We start from the raw sequence: 16,790 nt of genomic DNA on the forward strand, positions 1-16,790 counted from the left end.
TTCCAGTGTTTTTCCAAGTTTTTCATCATTATATATGAAAAGAAAACTAGCCAAGATTATTCAGTATCATAATATGTGAATTCATGTGAAAAATTGTCATTTTCATAGTTTTTAAAGTATTTGGTTAAATTTTCAGATGCACTTGGATGCGCATCCAGATGCGCAGGCCTGCAGTTTTCTGCATCTCTGCATCTATCTGCATCTAATTTTGGCGAACCCTAATTTAAAGCACATGAAGTAAAATTCAACTTTAAAACTTGAAGACCCTCACGTTCATATTAAAAACACATGAAATTTTATGGCTTCAATAAATTTTCAACAGTCTATTGAGATTGACATTCCGTAATCTGAAACCTTTGATAACTAAATTTGCCAATTAAATTTTAATTAATACAGAATTAATTTGCGTTGCCGTCAAACGGGAAAAATTTGGATTTGATTAAAGTAATGGTGAGCTTGGTAATGATGTTTTTTGGATGTTCTATTGGATGTGAATGGTCAATTTCAATGGATCTACAGCAGTAAATAGGGTTTTCCGAAGGCTCAGTTTTTAAGAATTGTCAAGATTGAGGCCGAGGCCTAGACTGGAATCGTGGTGGAGATCGGAGACTGAGACTGTGATAAAGACTTAGATAGAGACTGAGACTGGGACTGAGACCGAGACTAAGACTGAGCCTAAAACTGAGACTGAGACTGAGACTTAGACTGAGACTGACTGAGACTAAGACTGAGACCGAGACTAAGACCATTATTGAAACCAAGACACAGGTCGAAATTGAGATCGAAGACCGAGACCAAGTTTGGGACCGCGACCGAAGACCACAAGGGAATTTTTCGAAGTATCTGTCTCGAGAACCCTCATCGAGCAGTAAGACGTTTTATTGATAAGGTCATGTAAAATGCAAGACAAATTTGAGATAGAAGATCCTTAGAATCAGATAGTTAACTTAGTTTTAAACAAGCTATTACCTACTCAAAACAGCAAACAAATTAAAAAAGATGAGAAACAGTCTCGCAGGCCGGTTTGATTCTGACGTGAACCAGATTTTACCGAATCCGGTTCCAATCAAGAGTTACTTCGAGTAGACAACTTGATATAATGTCTAGTTAATAACTAAACTCGCATATGGCCGACTAATGACATTTTCTCTGGAATTATGCCATCTGTCGATCATGTGTTAGTCTAGCTATTAACAAGACAATATGTCAAATTGGCGACTCAGTTATTCCAGCCTGAAGACGCTATACTTCACCATTTATGCTTTTTGTGCTCTTCAGTCTACCTTTGTTGATCAATAAAATCATGTTAAAAATTTCCATTCCTCCCAAATCCTCTTCCAATATCAAATATCAAGCATTTCTCCATCCCCAACCAAAAAGTCATCACAAGTCCCACAAAAAAAGTCATCAAAAACATCAAAACAAACTTTCTTTCCTTCAATAGAGAAATTTTGTCTTTTCATATTTCTATCTCCTCTTAAATTTCACTGAAGCGTCCATGCTCATTCATCTTCACTTCCTTTCATATTTCTCTCGTCAAAAAAAAAAAAAAACTTTTTTTTGTTGTTTATTCTCTTTATCATTGTAAGTTGTGACATTTCTTGGCTCTTCCGTCATTCAACACATTTCGTATACTTTGACACGCACACGAGACACACACATGAGGATGTTGAGATCATTGAAGATGATGCGGTAACAACAATGAGGATTGAGATGAGACAATGAGGTTGAAAGGTAGGTCAGAGGATTGAATGGAATTTAGGTTTGAATTGGATGTAGTTCCGCGATTCAATAAATTTTAAGCCAGAGATTGGAATCTCCACACGTGATCATGGCTTTGAGTCAGATTCGACATAATCCGGCCCAAGCTATGGTCTTGCCGTCCTAAGCCGAAATCCGGCACCACCAGATCGACTTTGTTAGAGTCAGACACCACCAAGCGTGAGTCTGGCATGATGCCGGACTTAAACCGAATCTGGCACTAAATCAGACTGAGTCAACTCATCCTGATGCCGAATTTTTGACCGATCAACAAATTTGTGGTATCCAAGGTCAATTGAAATGACTAACTAACTAAACTACAGATCAAGAAGTAAAGCATGTGAATAATCCGGCTTACAATCTGTCTTTGAATCACAACCTTGATTATTTAAATAAATGCACTCATTTTTCACAAAAAATTTTTATATTGATTTTTACAAGCTGATCAATTTTTTTTTCTCAATCGGTGCCAAAATTATTCTAAATTAAAAATTTACATTTTCCACTGAAGCACGTTTTAAGTCAAAATAAATTGAATTCTGAATTAGAAGAATATAAGAGAAGACAAAGCTCAAAGTCCATTTTTAATAAAAACATAAATCTTATGGAACTTGTGAAATGAGGAATTGTTAACCCGATCGACACAAATTATTGAAGGTAGTCAAGTGGCTGTTGTATAGTAGTCAAGTCGATTCTGTATGGTAGTAAGGTCGATGCTGAATGGTCGTCAAGTGACTGATGTATGGGAGTCAAGTGGCTGCTGTTTGGCGTCCAAGTGGCAATTGACATTTTAACTCCCCCGAGTGGACAAAAATACGTTAGAACTAGTCATGAATTGGCCATTAACTTGTCATCAACCAATTATAACCCTTAACAGGCAAAGATCATGCTTTAATGACACGGAAACACCCCTATTTTACCTAAAAGCAGACTTTGTGCCTGTTAGGGAATATAAAGAAGTTATTGAAAGATAGAGCTGCCTACAGACGTTCTTTAAACGCGGCAATGGGCCCCCTAGCGCCCCAGCCAAGGAAGTAAGTAAGTAGGATATATAACTGGTTGATGTTAAGTTAATGCCAAGTTCATGACTAGTTCTAACGTATTTTTGTCAACTCGGACCAGTAAACATAGAAATTGTCACTTGGACGACATGCAGCAATCACTTGACTTTCTTACTTACTTCGTTGGCCGTACAGATCATCCATGGCCTCCCTGAGATTTCGCCTAGAGTTTGATCTATCACCGGCTTCTGCCTATAAATTGCCAATACCAAATGCAATGCTGTTTATAGGAGTTTTTGATCTACCGCGAGCTCTCTTACTATCCACAAAGTGTGATTTAAAGACTTGAGAGCAACTAATTGACTTCTATGAATAATTTTGGTCCATTCGAGAGTTATAACATGAATTCCATGTGGCCACCACCAGACAGCCATGACAAACTTATGCCGATCGGGTTAAGGGGATGGGAAAGTGTCATCTCCGTGACATAATGATGTCTTAATTCAAAAGAGAGTAAGGCACACAACAACAAAAGGAAAAGAAAGAAAAAAAAAACTCACACAATTGTCAAGTTTGGGAATTTCTTTTTGTTCCTTGCAACTTATATTTCATGTAGTCTCAGACAGAGAAAAAAAATTTTTTTTTTTTTATGTCACCATTCAAGTGTTTTAGGAATTTTCTTTTTCTATCTGCCTTCCTTGCTTTACTTTTCTTTTCTTTTTTTATTTTTAACAGGCATAAAAAAATGGCAATTCGACGATTCTTTTCATTTATTTGTTCATTTCTGCCTGATTTATATATGCGATGAAATATTCAAGGTTGATTAAGTCTCTTTTTATCACAAATCAGCATTAAAAAAATGTCATTAAAATTCACAAGTCAGACACACGATGAAAATAATAATAAATTTAAAGGTAAGACCAAAAATTTCTTCTTTTTTTTTGCACACAGAAAAAATTTCGCACGAATCGTCTTTAGTCTCCCGATCGCAGCGTGATCTTCCAACAAACTGAGCATGAAACACAAACTTTTTTTACTGCCTCGTGCAGCTGTGTGCGGCATGAAAAGAAGAGAAATTTTTGAGAAACTAAAAAAAAATTAAAAATAGATGCCGATTAATCTGGGAAAATAATACACAATTACATCAAATAGACTTCCAATGTGAGCATCTTCTCAATTTTCATCTGTGCTGCTTAATTCTCAAAAAAATTTAGTTTTTCATTTTCTCATGAAAGAAAATTGGAATTTTTTAATTAAGATTCTTTTTCGAATTCAGTGACGGCGGTGAAAATAAAGTTTTTCTGCCTGAATGCTGCACAAAGATGTGAGAAATTAAATGCGGTTTATTGTTGAAGTTGCAGTTCTTGGATTTTAGCATTTCTATTGTGAATGAAGAAAGTGTTGACAGAAAAGTCTGATGCGGTTCGGTTGTGGTTAGGTTTGGTGCTTTTTGAAGCAAAATCAGATGTGAAACTTAATAAGAAACCAAATTTGTTGAATGAATAATTCTGCTGTTAGACTGCTTTTATAAATCTGTTTTCAACTATTTTGATGTCTTATCTTCTTTGGTATAATTTGGACGACAGCGTTTAAGTTTGAAATTATAATTTGGAGCTTGTTATGAAATTGAGACTTACTTGCAGAACAGCACGACATAGTCATTAGGACACCAATATTTAGTCATGTTACTGATAAAATATCAAAAAGCTTCATTTGACGGCAAAAATATTTGATTTCCTGCATCTTGAAGCTCTTGCAGTCCGGATTCATTACATTTATGAATTCTTCCATCATTCGTAACAAAACTGTGAACCAAATTGCAATCCCCTCCTCCGAAGCTATATGTTCTTTCCGAAAATTGTTTTCACCAGAACGAATGATTAATATTTTTGTGTCCATGTCATTATTGGTCACATAATAATTGCATAGCAACACAGCTGCCTTTCGTTCAGAACAAACAGGTATTGATGGTCTATGTTCCTAACAGACTCATAGGCAACTTTCTCTAATTTTATGTGCAAGTTGAACAAGCTGGCAAGCATTACTCTTATCCTCCTCTGTTGTTGAGAGTATGTTTTTAACCTGCTTGTAAATAATGCTAATTTGAGATTGATAAGTTCGACAATTTCTAAATCTAGCCGTTGCTAAGAATAGATCACTACTTGAGCATAGATTGAATCGACCCTAGGGCACGTAGAACTAAGAAAAAAGCTGATTTGTCAAAAAATATGGGAGAAATAGACGTAAACTGGACGTAATTTAAATAAAACATACTTTTGTCCACTGGGGAACTAAGCTATACCGATCTAAATAAGAAGAATCTAGTCTAATACATCGTTTAGTTCATAAATGCTAATAAGAATCTCTAAATACTGCAGATAATCACTTGACACAATCATTTCTCTTTTTTGCATCGAGTCCATCCATAAAAATAATTTTTCTACATCCAAAAACAGTTAAATCGCATAAAAGATTATTGAAAAGAAAAGTAATATTAATCTATGGCATTGAAAAATTAGATAATTTAATACCGAGAATAATTAAGTTCAATGATTATGTTAATCACATCTAAGCGAATGTGAAATTAAGTAAAATTACCCAAAAAAGAAAACTATTAACAAAAGAGATGAAGATGAGGTAATTTTTGGAGCAAGAAATTCACTTAAAGCTATCAATTTTACTCGATTATCATTAAAATTGCCATTCATTAAGCTGGCTATATTCTCAATTTTTAAAGAAATTAAATCAGCAATTTTGGCTTCTGAAAATTACACAAAAAATAAAATTGTAAGTGAAATTAAGTTTTTTGGGAGAAATTTTTTAAGTCAATATTTGATTGAATTAAACTATATTTAAGATATTTAACTTCCGGATTTACTGTGTGAAATTGAAAGCAGCACTCAATAGTCTATAAAGGTTTCTATAGCAACAGACGTTATTAGCCAGACTCTTTTTTTGTTTAAGATATCTCATTAAATCATTCTATTTTTGGAATTTTAAAAAGATGTAAACGAAAAGTCGGCCTTGACATTTATTGGATAGGAAGGAATATTAGTAGGTATAAATAGATGTTGTATAGGTTTACATGATACATACTTTTGAGTATTAAAAGGGCCAGGTATTAAGAAATTATTTGAGTAAGTTTATATTGCTCGGAAACCTGGAATTCAACACAAGTTGATGAGGATTTACTAGGTGACTTTGAGAGACGCGTACTACGAGCGATTTATGGTTCTGTGTAGGACGGAGAAGAATCCCGAAGTAGACATAATAGTGAATTTTATTTACCATTACAGAATGCAGATACAGTGACAGTTTTACGTGTTAATCGCTTGTGATGGGCAAGCCATGTATACAGAAGACTTAGTGATGCCCAAGTTCTTAAAGTACCGCAGATTTTGTGGATGGCAAGAGATCGCGAGGAAGACCGAAGAATTAGTAGATTGGATGAGTCGAATTTGATAGACGCTAGAGTCATTAATATCCCGAACTGGCAGAAGGTTTCGAAAGATAGAGCTGTCTTTCGACATTCCCTATGTGCGGGAATGGGCATTTGTGCGCTCCAGCTAAGGAAGGAAGAAATTTAGCAACTTTAAAAAATCTTCTAATAATTTTTCTGTAAAAATCAACGATTTACTGATAGTAATCAGTAATGAAGCCACCTTTAGACGAGTATGAGTTCAAGATGTCGATACCAGAACTTCCCAACTTTAAGACCAAGACTTTGGAAAGCTCTAATGACTAGAAATGGATCAAATCATTAAAAGTCCCATCGAAAAGAATCCAAACCATGATTAACAAGTCACATAGCAACAGTATAACAAGACATATTAATCTACAGCATTCAATCCAACATGTGGAACTGTGAAAAAAATCTCAAACAAATCATCTGCTTATTATCATCTGTATCTTCGCTTATTTAAGAGCATTTAACAGTTAATTATAATTCATAAGAAGTATGAACCCGTATTTATGCTTGCCAGTTAGATTCTGTATCGATTGAGTATGAACAAGTGTGATTATTTTAAGCACGAGGTTAATGAAAAATAATTTAAAGAAGATTCCAGACAAGCTAAAAGTAATTTGTGAATGTAGATTGAACACGTGCGGATGAAAGGTGATCTTTTTTAAGTTTATTTAAATTGAGAATTGCTTTGAACTCAATTCGGGGTCAAAAAAACGTTTTAACTTGGGTTAATATGAGTATTGTGGACGTTGCTGTCATTTCGTGCATTACAAAAAGGTTTGTAGAGAAGCTAGCATGGCTGAAATCCCGAGTAACATGATGCGGCAACTATTAGACGCTAAAATGGATCAAAATCAGTAATCACGTTGCTGTTAGTGGAACTTTGTGGCTTACTGTTTATAAGGCGATGTAGTATTGTCCTAGCGAACATCTTGTGCTGTTCGGGTCAGCAATTACATTCACAATTAATGAGATTGGATGTGACCAGACTACAATCGAGATGAGTATGACTCAATTGTTGGAGATAGCTTTAAACTTGATATTTTCGAATAGCGCACGTCTTACTTACTTACTTCGATAGCCGTACAGATCAATTGTGATCCATGGCTTCCCTCAGATGTCGCCTAAAACTGGTTCTGCCGCTGGCTTCCGCCTGCCAATAGACAGTACCAAATGCAATGCCACACGTTGGGATATTCAAAAAATTGGACAACAAGTCGTCGTGACTCTAACTTGGTGCTGGATTTGGTTTGAATCCTTCACCATGCCAGAGTCATTTGGGCCTAAATTAAGATTTTGGATCGATTACCTGAAAATTGATCTAAAATCTGGTATCAGGTCTGCAAGACTCATGCATGGTGAAGAATTTAAGCCAAAAGTGGCATCAAGCCAGAGTCATCCCGGTCTGATGTCAGATTTTGGATCAATCAACCGATTTGTACTATTCTACACTCTTTTGCAAGTTAAACAAATATCAAGCAAATCACTAGACATAATGTCGACTAACCGCAGTATGTTAAACCCGAATACTCAACTGCTGTCCTTAGTTTAGAGTCATTCATCTATAAATTCTTTAATTTCTGATATCAACAGACAATAAATTCACCAAAAATCGACACAGCACAAAAAAAAAGCACCAAAAACATCACGACTATCGACTAACGATGATGATACTGTTTCTGTCGATAATACAGAATGAGAGCAAACTTTTTTTAATTGCCAAAGTTTTTGACTTTGCCGAGATATTAATTAAAGAAGATATAATATCCTATATTGTTGTTGTTGTGATGCCAAAAAGTCTACTCAGCTTCCATCCAGAGTGCTTTTAATTTCCACCCTCTAATAGGATTAATTACTAAGCTTCATTATACTTTTTACGCGGCACAGATTCTACTCTTGCTTCTTGTTTATTGAGTGAAACCGCTGTGGAATGAAGAATGAACAAGGAAGAAAAAAAATGTATAAAAATATTTGGAGAAAATGGAATCAGATGATAATTAATGAGGTTATGGTTTTATGGACATATTCACACCGTAAATTAAGGTGAGTTATGTTGGAGTTGATGTGGTTGGTGCTGGATGTTTCCCAAATACTAGAAATCAGTTTATTTATCAAAAATCTGCCTCTAGTGTATTGTAGCTCTGACTTGATGCAGAATTCAAATCAAATCCGATATCATGTCAGAATCACATCAGCCTGGACCTGAATTAAGGATCGATAAGCCGATTTGAGCTATTTGGAGTCCTGTTTCGGTAGATTATGATGAATTGTCTTAGAAGTGATCGTTTATGGCGTCTGTAATCAAGGAAAAGTGTGTTTATATTTACAAGACAGTATGGTACTTGAGATTGGAGATTGGCAAAGCAACAACCAGCTTAATGTGTTCTTACATTGAAGCTGTAGATTACAATTGATCTCTACGTTCATTGAAGTTAGTCAGAAATTGTTAGTTAGTGTACCGAGGCACACAGGCTGTCCAACACTGCTCTAAATCTAATCAAATGGTTCAAATTTGACGATATAGCGCTCTAAATAGAGGCGGCTCCCATTTGGTGGTAATAAAAAAGCTTTAGCCAAACTTTCAAAGCTCTGAGACGGAACTTTCTTCATTAGTGTCACTTGAGAATACAAACAACTTACCTTAGACAACCTTAATGCCATTATTCTCAGGAAATATGCTTTCCCGATTTTCCGGTTCCGAAAGACTTTCTGGAAATCCCGGTTCCGATCCTGATATAGAAATTCAGAAATTATAAGAAAAACCTGAAATTTGCCTGAAACTCCAAAAATTTAAAAAAAAATCAATGCAAATTTATTTAAATTTTCTCATTTTTATTAATTTCATATTTCATCCTTAAATTCATCAATTTTCAATCATTTTTTCCATTGGAAATTTTTCTGTTACATTCGTAAACTCTTTCATATTTACAACAAAATTGAAATTTAATTTAATACATTTTTTAATTTAATTTTCTTCTAAATGTCTCATAATGTGTGTCTTTTTTTTACATGCTGATTAATCCTAACAATTCATTAAAGATTTTTTTCCCGTTTTAATCTCCATTTTTGTGTTACATTTTAATTCGTAATATATATTTGCAAATATTTTCTATAAAAATTTGTCTTTCAGACTCTTTTTTAAAAAACATTTTATTTTTTGATAAATTTTAATATGTGTACAGTTCTCTATAAATTTTAGAGCTTGACGTCGACTTACAATTTAGATGAAAATTTCGAGAGTTCGTTTAAATTTGAATCGACTTCAAGCTCTGATAAATTCTAGTTCTAATAGACTTTTTTCAATTTTTTTTAATGGATATTTGCAAGTGAATTTTGTGAAATTTGTTGATTAAATTAAACTAATGACTTTTGCAGTCTAGGGTCGCCAAAGCTCGAAGTCTACTCCAATTTTGTATACAGTTGAGTCGGCATTAGTCGACTGTTTCATACAAAACTGGAGTCAACTTCGAGCTCTGTTCCAGACAATATTGTGAAAATTGTAGAAACCGCAATTTTTGCGATATTTTTAAATCAAAAATCGTAACTTTTCCAATTTTTTTGTGTAAAAATTATGATTTTTAGGAATTTTTACAACTTTAACGATTTAAGTATCTGACCTTTGACTGAATTATGGATTCTGGGGTCAATTTATACAGAGATGGTTCGGTACGGTACGGTTTTGGTGCACCACTCAACCATCCTGGGTGTATCACTTTACCGTGTCTTACTGTACCATACCATAACCAGAAGACTTGACCCAAAGATCAGACAATACCCCAAAAATTATAAAATTGTAAAACTTCATAGACAGTTACAATTTTTAGGTCATAATAAAGCGTTGTAGTTGGTAAGACACCAGAAGAAGCATCTTTTAGGACTTTTGGACTCTTAAAGGCTCAAACACACACCTGAAAATTATAACAATTGTTCAATTTTCACAATTATTTGAACTGTGAAAATTGAACAATTTCTACAATTTTTAGATGAGAGACTGAGTCTTTTAGACTTCAAATTCCAACCCTACACTATGCGTCTGACCATTTTAATTAATAAATAAAGCTTCTCAATAATTCAGTGCATTTAAAATACTTTTTTTAAAATTTAAAATTTCAATTTAACTAACTTTGTAACAAAATATTGCAATAAATTGTGAAAAATTCTGTTATGAACAGCCAGAAACTAGGATGCAGCCTTAAAAAATGGTCGTCCACTACAAACACACACAAGAGTGTCCATGATCCACCCCAAAATCCTGACTACACCCCAATTAAGCATTCATGACAGACAATTTCATAAACTCAATTAATTTTCCACTTATTCTTCCATCCAGTATTAAATTTCCTTTTTTAAAACTTAAACTATTCTTATAATTAATTTGTAATTAAATAAACAAGTTGAAATTCAACCACATCTGAAAAGTTTTTTACATGATAATGAGCAGCTTTGAGTCAAAAAATTTTCGAAAAGAATTTATTTAAATAAAATTATTCGCAACTTTTAAGGAACTAAAGTTGAATAAACTTTAACAGAAAAAAATAATGAGAATCCACGGAAATGAGGAACTAATTGAATGAGAATGAATACTTTTACTTAATTCACACTCCAGTCTTCATTCCCGTGATGAAACTTGAAATTTAATTTCATTTTATTCAATTTATTTAGTGAAATGAAAACTTTGTGAGTTGTAGACGGGAAAAAGTTAATCACTTTAGATATTCTAGATCAACTTTTGTTATCTTAAATGTTTTGGGATGGGATTTTAGTCGATAAACATTCTTCAAGCTCTTTTGACATTTTTGTTATAAAAGTATCAAATTTTATTGAATGTTAAATCATGTTGACTTTTTTGACAAAAGGTTTTCTTGGAAAATTTTGAGATTTTTGATCAAGCTTTGATGTGCTTTGATGTATTAACAATTGGAGTTCGGCTTGTAGGGATTTATGGATTGAGAACCATTTTGCTTGCTAGATTTTGAATCACTTTAAGCTTCTGACTGAGTGTTTAGTAAGAAAACACTTATTGTGATGCAGGAGTGTAGTTAGAAATCCTAAGAACTGTCATTTTAGTAACAAGCAAAAGCATTTTTTTTTGGATGTTTCCATGAATTCTTAAAACCCAGGATCAAGCCGGCATGAAACGCAATTTTTCGTATTTTCTACACTTTGTGCCTTTAGGGAATGCACATGGAATACGAATCTAAGTCCTCAATGAATACTGATTTTCAGATTACGGATCTACTGTCGATTTTTCAAGCTACAAAGGTATTTAACTCAATTTTTCAGATACATTTACATACCCAAATACCACAAATCGGTTAATTGATCAAAAATCCGACTCAGACAAGCATGAATCTGCCAAATTCGATTTGAATAGCACAATTTGGATTCAACTTGATTCTGAATTGATGGTAGATTCGGTTTGAATCAAATTTATGCTGTTAAAATCGAATTCGACATCAAGTCGCAGTCAACTTGAATTCAATTTATTTTATTTAAGTTGGATCTGGCACCAAGTCAGTGTCATATCGAACTACTGTCGGATTTTTGATCGATTTCCCGACTTGTGGCATTCGTGATATCGCTAAACATCCCAGAGTCCAATCTTAATCAGCACTAGAGTTCTGAATAGGATTTAACCTCAAAACTATCTTCTTCCTCAATGAAAGAACTAAAGACAACTGAATGCCCAGTTTTTAATTCGTTCTAATGATTTTTGTCCACTCGGGCTTATATCAAGCTTAGATACATTATTCAGATGATTCTCTCTCTGAATTGCTTCCGATTGACGTCTGTAAATGTACCATTAAGAAAATTTTCCAAAAATTTTCTTCATATTCCATCATTTAATGCATCATATCATCAACAAACTGTCAAACATTAATATTAAATATCTATCACATCAAAAGAGAATCAAACTCAATTTTTCTTTTCTATTCACAATCAAAACCTTTGTTACTCTCATATCCAACCAAGTAAAAAAGAACAACAAACTAACCCCATCTCAAAAGATAATATTTCATAAATTCTATAAATAAACTCATAGACACACATATACACACCCATGCACGCACCATAATCAAGGCATTGAATTGGAATAAGAGATTGATTGGGTGATGCTACTCGTCATTTCCCTGACATGAAATTAATGATATAAAAGATTGAGGAGAAGATGAAACAAATTTTTAATAACTTAAAGTGTTGGCATGGAAATGCTTTTTTGGTAAGGATGAAAAAGGAGTTTTGTAGGATTTTATTGATATTTATGTGGAATTTTTGGGTAATTTGTTGATAGAATGGCACCTTAAAAGGCAAAGAGTGTGCTTGTATGGGACAGAAAGACAGAAAGACCACTGCGGTACCTAAAAGTCATCTATTTTCTGGTTAGGGTCATGAATTACAGCTTGAGGACCCTATGCATGGCTGACTTGAGCAGCAAAATCTAGTAAATAGCTTTTTTGTTACAAAAATGGATCCAAATTCACTGTCATGGTATTTTAAGGGCAAACTCGATAGTATAACGTTTTAGCGGTACCCTAGCGAACCCTAGTGACCCCTAACGGTACCCTAGGTGGTGGTGCCACATCAATGTACATCAAGCCTTCCTTGTCGAGTCACAACATGTCTAATTCTAGCCATCTCTCTCAAAATACTTCACCATACCTTCAACTCTCCTAATTACATCCCTATCATATATGTATGCGTGCCTTGTGCGTCTAAGGAAGCAACAAAAAGTTTTATGATGATGGAAAAACTTTTGATTACTCAAAGACTAAGCTGTAAAATTTATAATCCTCAAATTAAATATTAATTGAGCTAAAAACGATGGCATCAAACTTTATCATATCCATAAAAAATGTTTTATGGAATTTTGTGTAAGCAGGCAGGAGATTTTGCCTCAAAATATAATAATAAAATAAAATTTTTCAGTGACATCAGCACAAAATTAAATCTTTAACATGTCAATAAATATTCACATATACATTGATGTATTGTGTCACTACCGGAGGGTGATGCTATAATGAGCATTGTGGTAACGTTAAAATAATGAAAATTTATGATACAAAACATTGACAAAACATGAATTTATTATCATTAGACTTGGTATGATACAGGCGTTTGTTGATGTATGACATGAAAATATGCGTCATGTGCAACAATGAATTTTTGGTGTCTTTTTTGGGATGAAATTTAGAGAGTTGTGGAATCGATTGTGATGCATGCATGCAAAATTTGTTGGAAGGGTTAAGTGAAGCGTACGGAATGCTTAGTTTGGAAATGAATTTTTCATTGAATTTTGTCACGTCCTGAATAGACGTTGAAACCATTAATGTCGATGTTTTAATGATTATTTTGGATGTTGAGGGGTCAAATCTGTTTGATAAGCTTTGAATTGATGGAGCTGATAACTGTAATATCAGAGATATATGTAATATCATACCAGAGATACAACTTTGCTATACCAGGTGTACCACATTGCCATACCAGGTGTACCACTTTGCCATATCTGATATATACACTATGTAATACCATTTATACCACTGTTCCATACCAGACATACCACTGTGTCATACCAGGCATACCACATTGTCATACCAGGTATAACCACAATGCCATACCAGGTATACAACTTTGCCATACTAGGTGTACCACTTTGCAATATCAGGTGTACCATTGCATCGTACCAAACATCTTGACTCAGCACACTAGTGTATCGTAGCCCAAACCGTCCCATACCGACCCATACCGACCAATACTGACCTATACTGACTCACACCATGCCGTATCAGTACCGAAGAAATCAACCTCTGGTATATAATTTGTTCAGCTTGTCTATAGTCTGTCCACAACATGTCTCATGTCCATCACATAGTCCTTGACCGAATTACACATACCCTCTCATATCCAACTAAATAATAAATGAATTTTTACTTTGTACTTAATAATTTAATTACATTTACATTTCCATTTATCAGAAAATTCTACGCTTTATGCATCACATGTCACTCTCTTTTTTTACCATGACGGTTGAAATTCTCTTTTTTTTGTTGACATTTTCATTGATTTTTCATACCCGAAAAAGAAAAATTAATCAATCATTTTTTTCCATATTTCAAACGAAAATTCTCACGAAAATATTTTTATGATTCAATATTCCATAAAGGAACGAAAAATTCAATAAATAATTGAGTGCTTTTGGTTGATGGAAATGAAGCTTCATAAACAACGTTTCACGGGTGACACATTGAAATTTATATATTTTTTTGGAGTTTCAGGAATTCTATCAAAATATTAGGATTAATTTTACATCCAGCTGTGATGAATATGGAACTTATTTTGGGGATGTATAGATTATAAAATGCTTTGTGGAATGTCGTGGAAATTTTATGATAATTTTCTGGTTTATGGCAGTTTAATTAAAAATTTGATGCTGTTAACTGAGTGATGTGATCAGGGATGTAATCAGGAGTGATCAATGTTACTCTTTAGATAAAGATCTTCAACCTATTATTTGGAATTAGTTCATGGTTGTCTTCTTAATTGCAATTAGCAGACCTACAAGTCGACTCTATATGGAGTTGAATCGAGTAAACTTTTCAATACAAAATTTGAGTCGAATTCGAGGTTCAAGTATTTAGATTAGGAATAACAAGTTCCAAGTAGGATCCATATTCCTACAACTGAACTATCAGGAGTTATTCAACTATAAGGAATAATGACATACATCAATTATACATCTTCTGTATCTCCTTTACTACTGCACTGCCGATTATAAACCTTTGATAGGCCATTACAGGAATCATACCCCAACATGCAATGAGCTTAATCGGCTTGAATCGACTCGTTAACTAATAAATATGCGAGTAGACAAAAATACCAACTAGTCATGTTACGACTAGTTCTAACGGCTTCCGGTTTATGGATATACTAAGGACAGTGACTCTAAATTCTTGCTTGTCGTACAGCGTGCAATAGGCCCCCGTGCGCCTCAGCCAAGGAAGTAAGTTGGCAAAGGGCAGCCAGCGATAGAGGTTGATTCAGATTCCATAGATCTCAGTTGATCTGTACGATCAGCGAAGCATGTAAATAAGTAAGCTTACCACAGTTCTCTAAACATTCATCCGACTTATATAATGTCCCCTCACAGGCAAACCGCTTTTAGATACCGTAGTGCTATTTCTATACCTCAAGAGCATGCTATTTGCCTGGTAGAAGAAAAAGTAATCTTAAATGCACTGAACCACATCGAAATAAACCGGCAAAAAAAAAAAATTCATAATATTAAAATAAAAAGCAAAACAAATTGACAACATGTATCAATATCATCCTATATCTCCCCTTTTATATCCCGATTTTTTATTTTATCCCTTCAATTCACTCATGCACGTGCGTTCCACATCTATTTACATCCTTATGTACATAAACATATCATTCGAACTTCTTACCATATTCCATATATTTTATGTATATTCTATAAAGAGATTCCCTAAAGCCCTATCTACTTTATAAAGTTACAATGTATATTGTATATGCTGATGATGAAGGATGATTGCTTGAAATTTATGTATATATAAAAAAAATCATTTTACACATTTACATACATGCCTTATAACATTTCATGCTGCATGTATGTACATAAAAATTTCCTTATGTTCACTTGCTTGCTTGTTTCTATTATTGAACTATCTCTGCTTCCTCTAAAAAAAAGGCTTTCCTTTTTTTCATGATTGATCATTTGTTTATTTACGATACTCGTTGTTATTTCCTCAGCTTTTTATTTATATTTACTTTTTTTTATGTATATGCACGGCATACGCGAATTATCTACACAAATGACGTCATAAAATGAGCTAAAAATAATGGAAAATGAAGGGTGTAAGTGAACTTAATGAATTTTTCTCAGCTTTTATGACGTTCATTTTGTAGACTGATGTAATGATTGTGTGTGCTTTATGACTTATTACAAAAAAAATCTTCTTATGATGCTCCTTTTTTTTGGGGTAATGAATGTTATGCTTCTGTTCTTTGTAGCGAATGCTCTCGATGATGTAGGGGGGTGGATATGCAGAGGTGGGAAATGATTGAGAATGTTTAAGGTATTCTTTAACAACAGCGAAATTTAAGCAAGCTTATGCAACAAGTAGTACATGGAGGACCTATAGTATATCATGGGGTATTGGAGAAGCCGAAATCTGAATCCGAAGCTGACCAAATGTCCAGTGTATACCTTCTCGTGGGAGTCCTTGTTACCACCAAATGTACCACTGGCGACCGAGCCCTGAGCCGAAATATGCACTTAATATGAAAGATCAAAAGCCAACCAAACCACGTCAGAAAGCTGGGGAGGGACAGGGGTTATCCAAAAGCTGGATAGATCACACCCTTCGGAAACGGAACACCAGAGAAAGTGATGCAAACACAAACTAGCTTCAACGACCTTGGTTGGAATGCACAAGCAAAAAGGCGCTCTGTTACTCTAAAAGCACTTGACGTAGAACAAAAATGCAAGAATGCCAATTAGATGACAAAACAGATGGAACCATTTTGTAATAACATTGACTCCA

General features: G+C 34.1%; 1 protein-coding gene across 1 annotated transcript in view; it reads right to left on the reverse strand.

Annotated features, from left to right (window-relative positions):
* Nucleotides 1–3,758, reverse strand: part of LOC139087503 (serine/threonine-protein kinase SBK1) — a 40,442-nt gene extending 36,684 nt beyond the window's left edge. Inside the window, exon 1 of the mRNA XM_070636332.1 lies at nucleotides 3,323–3,758. The gene's annotated coding sequence lies outside the window, so the exon portion shown is untranslated. The remainder of the gene's footprint in view (nucleotides 1–3,322) is intronic.
* Nucleotides 3,759–16,790: the final 13,032 nt, after the last annotated feature.

The sequence above is a fragment of the Chironomus tepperi genome, unplaced genomic scaffold (genome assembly GCF_022539635.2).
Source record: "Chironomus tepperi strain 1889 unplaced genomic scaffold, CSIRO-AGI_Ctep_v1 contig_123, whole genome shotgun sequence".
NCBI lineage: Eukaryota > Metazoa > Arthropoda > Insecta > Diptera > Chironomidae > Chironomus > Chironomus tepperi.